General features: G+C 41.2%; 1 long non-coding RNA gene across 1 annotated transcript in view; it reads left to right on the top strand.

Moving 5' to 3' along the window:
• The first annotated feature begins 2,862 nt into the window (after positions 1 to 2,862).
• Positions 2,863 to 8,423, top strand: part of LOC140843569 (uncharacterized) — a 30,769-nt gene continuing 25,208 nt past the window's right edge. The window contains exon 1 of the long non-coding RNA XR_012121420.1: positions 2,863 to 2,930. This is a non-coding gene — a long non-coding RNA (uncharacterized lncRNA). The remainder of the gene's footprint in view (positions 2,931 to 8,423) is intronic.

Raw genomic sequence — 8,423 nt, 5'->3', positions numbered from 1 at the left:
GATGAGGAAAGACAGCTGCCTTTTACTATTTCTCCCTTCAAGAAAAGCTAAAAATCCAGCAAACTGGTGCTGCAGATGGGGGAACCCATTTAGCTGATACAGGCATGGTTGATTTTTTAAAAGAAAAAAAGATGTAGATAAAAACACTCCCAACCCACCCACGGGTGATAGTTTGGAAGGGACTGGGTATTGCCATACCTTTGGCAGACATTCAATAAATATAGGATAATGATGAATTAAATACCAGCAATTGGTGTTATAAAAGTTACTCCCATCCTCCAATAAAACAAAGCACCAAAAAGCCATTTTGCTCTGATTTCAGGAATGTATTTAGGTAACCATGCCATTTGTCTGCCTTTTACTTTTGTTCTCCTCATCCTCCTTATTTCTTTTGGTTACTTAGGCTACACTGTGATGGTCTCAGGCATTTGGATTTGTTGGGGCCCTCGGCCACCCCAAGCTTGCTGAAGTATAAGCTAAACAGGAGTTTCTGCGTGCCACAAGGCACATGCATCTGTGAGTAAAATAGTAGCTTCCTCCCAAGTATCCACTGAGAAAAGGGCGCCACTACTGGGAAGGAGTGGTTGGCTAACAGTGGAGTCATTTCCCCTCAAAGACAAATTTCCTGAAAAATAAAATGGGTGGAAGTGGGTTGGTGGTCTGTCCTTCTCCATGTACCTGTTAGGATGGAAATTGCCCATGTACAAATGCATTCTTCAGAAGTAATGTCCCCTGAGGAGCCAGTTCAAATTCCCTGGGTTGCATAGGTAAGCAGATTGCCTCCGTCTCTCGCATCTCTTTTAAGGCCTAGAGCCACATGGTCTGAAGAAAGTTAGAATGCTCTTAAGCAGAGATACGTTGTGTAAACCACAGTAAATCTATATAGTAGATTACAATGCAACTATAAGAATCCATAACATAGAAGAATATATATTGGAGGGGAAATAGTTTGAGATAAATTGTTAAGGCTACAAAATCTGTTGATTCAATTTTTGTAAAAACTCTAATAGGCCAATAGAACACCTATTTCCTCTTATCGAAGGTACATTATTCTATATATTGATTGTAAGAGCTATTCTAGTTTTAGAAGATGTTAAGTTGAGGTTAAATAGCATTTTAGAAACAAGATAATATTGTCTGGTATATATAAGGCATGTTATATGTTCTTATTTTGAATGCTACCAATTACATTGTAATATATCATGTCGCACTTGGCAAATAGGTTAATATTAAATAATATGTATTATCATTTTATTATTTATTAAATGTTTTATAACTATATCTTAGATTTTCTGTCAAGATGGGCATGAAATCACATTTGAGGTTTTTTTCTTGACCTCTTTCAGTGTTCTTGAGTTTTTTTCTGCCTTGGCAGGTATCACTCTTAGAATTAGGAAAAACATGTTTAAACTTCTAAAAAATGAATACATAGGCTACTAAATAAATTAACCAGTCAACAGGCTTGCAATTTTTTTCTTCTCTTCTGATTTTCTATTCTCCTGATGAAAACAAGAGACAGAAGGACTGTGGGAGCACAGCCCTGAACTCTGCCTTGCGAATCCCACTCTAAGGGACTCTGCAGAGCCCGACGTGCTATCTTCGCAGGGAATGGGGAAGGGGGAATTAAATCAGGAGACAATGCAAAACAGGCCCAAAGCAGGCTGTTTCCCCACCAGTGGAGCTTGGCAGCCTGCCATGGTCAGGTTTGGGCCCATGCCAGCCACCATCCCTGTGGGCACCGCAGCCCCTCCAGGAGTGGGTGGTTCTCACAGGCTGGCTGCTCCTCTGTCAGCAGCAGGAATGGAGACAGCTGCTAGCTGGCTGTAGGCTACAGTAGCACAGGAGTCACATCTCCTTTTCTCAGAAGACAACTACAAAACCCGAGTGGGAGAACCTTGCAACGAGCTTGACCAGTCCCTCCCGACTTCCAGAATGAGGACAGCCAGAGTTCTCCTCTTCAGACTGCTGGCTGTCATCTGTCTTCTCTCCACCCATTCCTTAGTCACTTCCCCTTTCATCTACTGGTAAACCCCAACATCTTCCAAATGTACCCTCCCTACCTGACCTTGAGGTTCATCATGCCACTTCTATGAATCAGGATAGGTTGTTGTTGTTTTTTTTTAAGGGAGAGAATAAAGGTGGATTGTTAAAGAAAAAGAAGGAATTTAGACATGCTATTGAGTATAGATATGTACTTTCATAATTGAGGCTTTTGGTCAAAAAGCTGGTTTGACTTCCACTGCACTTTGCTGGCTGGAGATAATCACAAAGTGTCTGAGGAAAGCTTTATTTAGTAGGAATAAGACCAGAACCATGAATCTGGCTGTCAGTATCAGCTGGTCAAGATGAAGTTGGCCAGGCAAGGCCAGAGAAGAGGAGGAGTTTCACAAGTGGATGAAGAAGACAACTGCTCACATCCAGAGAAAGCACCAGAAGATAACCATCGGCAGGGCTCCCAGAGTCTGACACCTACACAGGGTTTCTGCCTTCATTTAGTCAAGGTCATAGATGTAGGAGAAGGTTGACTTAATGTACACAGGGCAGGCTGTGCAGAGAGAAGAGGGGGAACAGCTGATCCAGGCCTGATGAGGAGACCCAAGGTGCTGGGCAGAGGCCCTGGCCATCAGAAGAAAGTTGGAGACAGGGAGAGTGGCCAAAAGTGATCATGGGAGAGAAAGAGGAGCAAAGTGGCTATTAAGACAGAAGAGTAAAAATAATATTAAAGGGAGCAAGGAAACTACTTCCGTTCCCTTCTCCACAAATAGGGGTATGAGGGAAGAGTTTAAAAATAAACCACGGAGCAAGTATGTGTGTGTCACAAACATGAACACCTCTCCATCTCTGCAAACGTCTCGGGAAAGTCCCACAACGTGAGCTCTGGGAAGGATGACTCAGTGTTCCTCACCTGCCCACCCCGCTGTTGAGTGAAGGTATGTTTCTCAATCACAGCCGTCAGCTCAGCTCGGGTAATACCAGATGAAGAATTTATGTAGACTGAACTGTGAAGGGCATAGAGGGTTTTGGATTCGACATGAAATTACCACTGATGTTTGCTGTGTTTTCCTTCTGAATCTAAAAGTTCTGTTCAGAGAACTGTGTTAAAATTGCCGTTGCATATTTCAGATATCCCAATAATGCTCAGGTAATACTGAGCAGTGTGAGGAGGAACTTGGGTTAGGAAAACAATTTCTTCAATGTATGCAACTTCTTTTTTGGTGGGAGTATTTAAGTTGGTGGCTCAGGTTCAAAGTTATAGTACATGATTTCTTCAAAGGGATAGAAAGAAAGGAGCGAGGTGTCCGTAATTATTTCCAAGACATCTCAAGGGGCATTTATGAATCATCACATAGCAATAGGATATGAACCTTTGAAAGAAAAAGAATACTCAAGTTAAATCAATTGCACACATTTATTTATTGAACCCTGCTATATACTAGAACTGTATTGGGTGCCAGTCATACAACATTGAATATAATGTGTCCTCACATTTGTAGCATTCAGAGTTAGTAGAAAAGACAGGCTCAAACAAGCAAAGGATTAAATGCCATGCATCGTGACAGGTTCTCTTTAGTTAAGATTGTAAGGCAGCACAAAGGAAGAGATTCTCAACTCTACTACTGGCTTACATCTTTCATGGGGATAAAAACTCTTAAGTAGATTTTCAGCGAGGAAATAAATGAATACCTTTGGTAACGTTAATACCAAGATGCTTCTAATTTTTTACATCAGTCTAATAAATAAATTTTATGGGACGTAACATATTCAATCTATTTATGGTTCCTAGGGCAGCAAGCAAACTTACATAATTTTTTGTAGACTTGGAAATGTTTATCAGATAAGTTTGTAAATGATATAATGTTTTCTATGTTTTAAAAAGATATCTTAGGATTTGTCCTGCAACCTATCATTGTCCTACCTATATCCTCAGCTCCAGGAATATCTGAAACAGACATTCCCTGAAATATTTTATTTAATATCCATTTTTAAAACTATCATTGTTTATTCATGACTTGCCCCTTGTGTAGCTAAGTTGCTTGAAGCAAAAGATAAATGTTCTAACCGATGTTTCAGGTTGAGTTTGAACTTCACTGTATACCTGACCCTCTCTGTTTAACAGAATGTTTTCTCAGTAATCATCACCTCTTGCCAGCTTTTTTGAATAAGTGAGTGACTTATTCTCTTGTAATTAGGTCCCTTTGGTTGTTTTGAATAATTCTCTAGAGCTTTCTTCTTTCTTCTGTGTTTTCCTTCATAAACATTTTAGAGGGAAATGCCATGGAAACACATTACTTTCATTAGAGACAATACTCATTAAAAACTTTAGAAAAATGGGGGGGCGGAGCCAGGATGGCGGCGTGAGAAGAGCAGTGGAAATCTCCTCCCAAAAACACATAGAGCTATGAAAATATACCAAAGAAAAATCTTCCTAAAATAGAGACCACAGGACACAGGAAAACATCCAGACCACATCCACACCTGCAAGAACCCAGCGCCTTGCGAAGGGGGTAAGATACAAGCCCCGGCCCGGCGGGATCCGAGCGCCCCTCCCCCCGGCTCCCGGCGGGTGGAAAGAAACCGGTGCGGTTTTTTTTTGGTAAGTGCTTTTTGGAAGCCTTAAAGAGACGGGCCCCCGTTGCTAGGGAGGCAGGGTGGTGGGACCGATGAGCAGGTGCCTGGGACCGGCGCCTGAGGACAAAGAATATCCTGCGTTTCTCCCTGCGGGACCGGCGGGCGGGTACCTGAGACCGGCGCTTGAGGACGGAGGAAATCGCGCGTTTTCCCCCTTTTTTTTTTCTCTTTTTGGCGAGCGCTTTTTGGAAGCCTTAAAGGGACAGGGACCCCGGTGCTAGGGAGACAGGGCAGCAGGACCAGTGAGTGGGTGCCTGGGACCGGCACCTGAGGACAAAAAAAAAAATCGCGTGTTTTTTCCTTTTTTATTCTTTCTGTTCCCTCTCGCATTGTTGCTGTTGTTGTTTTGGTTTGGAGAGTGTTTTTGGAAGTCTTAAAGGGGCAGGACAGGTCAGTTAGACCAGAGGCAGGGAATCTGGGGATCTCTGGGCACTCTAACCCCCTGGGCAGCAGGGAGCACAGAGGGCCCTTACGGAGATAAATAGCCTCCCGGCCGCTCCGCCTCCAACGGGGCTCCATCATTTTGGAGGAACAGCCCCAGCCAGGCCAAGCCCACAGCAACAGCGGAGATAAACCCCAAAGCAACTGGGCAGGAAGCAGAAGCCCTGTCTGCGCACAGCTGCCCAGCACAAGCCACTAGAGGTCGCTATTCTCCCAGGAGAAGGCCACAAACCAACAAGAAGGGAAGCTCTTCCAACGGTCACTTGTACCAGATCTGCAAACTATCTCTATCACCATGAAAAGGCAAAACTACAGGCAGACAAAGATCACAGAGACAACACCTGAGAGGGAGACAGACCTAACCAGTCCTCCTGAAAAAGAATTCAAAATAAAAGTCATGAACATGCTGACGGAGATGCAGAGAAAAATGCAAGAGCAATGGGATGAGATGCAGAGAAAAATGCAAGAGCAATGGGATGAGATGCAGAGAAAAATGCAAGAGAAGTGGGATGAAGTCCGTAAGGAGATCACAGATGTCAGGAAGGAGATCAAAGAAGTGAAACAATCCCTGGAAGGATTTATAAGCAGAATGGATAAGATGCAAGAGGCCATTGAAGGAATAGAAGCCAGAGAACAGGAACGTATAGAAGCTGACATAGAGAGAGATAAAAGGATCTCCAGGAATGAAACAACACTAAGAGAAATATGTGACCAATACAAAAGGAATAATATTCGTATTATAGGGATACCAGAAAAGGAAGAAAGAGGAAAAGGGATAGAAAGTCTCTTTGAAGACATAATTGCTGAAAACTTCCCCAAAATGGGGGAGGAAATAATCGAACAGACCATGGAATTACACAGAACTCCCAACAGAAAGGATCCAAGGAGGACAACACCAAGACACATAGTAATTAAAATGGCAAGGATCAAGGACAAGGAAAGAGTTTTAAAGGCAGCTAGAGAGAAAAAGGTCACCTATAAAGGAAAACCCATCAGGCTAACATCAGATTTCTCAACAGAAACCCTACAGGCCAGAAGAAAATGGCATGATATACTTAATGCAATGAAACAGAAGGGCCTTGAACCAAGGATACTGTATCCAGCACGACTATCATTTAAATATGATGGCGGGATTAAACAATTCCCAGACAAGCAAAAGCTGAGGGAATTTTCTTCCCACAAACCACCTCTACAGGGCATCCTACAGGGACTGCTCTAGATGGGAGCACCCCTAAAAAGAGCACAGAACAAAATGCACAACATATGAGGAATGGAGGAGGAGGAATAAGAAGGGAGAGAAGAAAAGAATCTCCAGACAGTGTATATAACAGCTCAATAAGCGAGCTAAGTTAGGCAGTAAGATACTAAAGAAGCTAACCTTGAACCTTTGGTAACCACGAATCTAAAGCCTGCAATGGCAATAAGTACATATCTCTCAATAGTCACCCTAAATGTAAATGGACTTAATGCACCAATCAAAAGACATAGAGTAATAGAAGGGATAAAAAAGCAAGACCCATCTATATGCTGCTTACAAGAAACTCATCTTAAACCCAAAGATAAGCATAGACTAAAAGTCAAGGGATGGAAAAACATATTTCAGGCAAACAACAGTGAGAAGAAAGCAGGGGTTGCAGTACTAATATCAGACAAAATAGACTTCAAAACAAGGAAAGTAACAAGAGATAAAGAAGGATACTACATAATGATAAAGGGCTCAGTCCAACAAGAGGATATAACCATTCTAAATATATATGCACCCAATACAGGAGCACCAGCATATGTGAAGCAAATACTAACAGAACTAAAGAGGGAAATAGACTGCAATGCATTCATTGTAGGAGACTTCAACACACCACTCACCCCAAAGGATAGATCCACTGGGCAGAAAATAAGTAAAGACACACAGGCACTGAACAACACACTAGAACAGATGTAACTAATAGACATCTATAGAACTCTACATCCAAAAGCAACAGGATATACATTCTTCTCAAGTGCACATGGAACATTCTCCAGAATAGACCACATACTAGCTCACAAAAAGAGCCTCAGTAAATTCCAAAATATTGAAATTCTACCAACCAATTTTTCAGACCACAAAGGTATGAAAGTAGAAATAAATTCTACAAAGAAAACAAAAAGGCTCACAAACACATGGAGGCTTAACAACATGCTACTAAATAATCAATGGATCAATGAACAAATCAAAATAGAGATCAAGGAATATATAGAAACAAATGACAACAACAACACTAAGCCCCAAATTCTGTGGGATGCAGCGAAAGCAGTCTTAAGAGGAAAGTATATAGCAATCCAGGCACACTTGAAGAAGGAAGAACAATCCCAAATGAATAGTCTAACATCACAATTATTAAAACTGGAAAAAGAAGAACAAATGAGGCCTAAAGTCAGCAGAAGGAGGGACATAATAAAGATCAGAGAAGAAATAAACAAAATTGAGAAGAATAAAACAATAGCAAAAATCAACGAAACCAAGAGCTGGTTCTTTGAGAAAATAAACAAAATAGATAAGCCTCTAGCCCAACTTATTAAGAGAAAAAGACAGTCAACACAAATCAACATAATCAGAAATGAGAATGGAAAAATCACGACAGACTCCACAGAAATACAAAGAATTATTAAAGACTACTATGAAAACCTATATGCCAACAAGCTGGAAAACCTAGAAGAAATGGACAACTTCCTAGAAAAATACAACCTCCCAAGACTGACCAAGGAAGAAACACAAAAGTTAAACAAACCAATTACGAGCAAAGAAATTGAAACAGTAATAAAAAAACTACCCAAGAACAAAACCCCGGGGCCGGACGGATTTACCTCGGAATTTTATCAGACACACAGAGAAGACATAATACCCATTCTCCTTAAAGTGTTCCACAAAATAGAAGAAGAGGGAATACTCCCGAACTCATTCTATGAAGCCAACATCACCCTAATACTAAAACCAGGCAAAGACCTCACCAAAAAAGAAAATTACAGACCAATATCCCTGATGAATGTAGATGCAAAAATACTCAATAAAATATTAGCAAACAGAATTCAACAGTATATCAAAAGGATCATACACCATGACCAAGTGGTGTTCATCCCAGGGATGCAAGGATGGTACAACATTCGAAAATCCATCAACATCATCCACCACATCAACAAAAAGAAAGACAAAAACCACATGATCATCTCCATAGATGCTGAAAAAGCATTTGACAAAATTCAACAACCATTCATGATAAAAACTCTCAGCAAAATGGGAATAGAGGGCAAGTACCTCAACATAATAAAGGCCATATATGATAAACCCACAGCCAGCATTATACTGAACAGCGAGAAGC

This window comes from Manis javanica, chromosome 9 (assembly GCF_040802235.1).
Source record: "Manis javanica isolate MJ-LG chromosome 9, MJ_LKY, whole genome shotgun sequence".
Lineage (NCBI taxonomy): Eukaryota > Metazoa > Chordata > Mammalia > Pholidota > Manidae > Manis > Manis javanica.
Note: the sequence above shows the minus strand (reverse complement) of the source record. Positions and strands in the feature narration are given on the sequence as shown.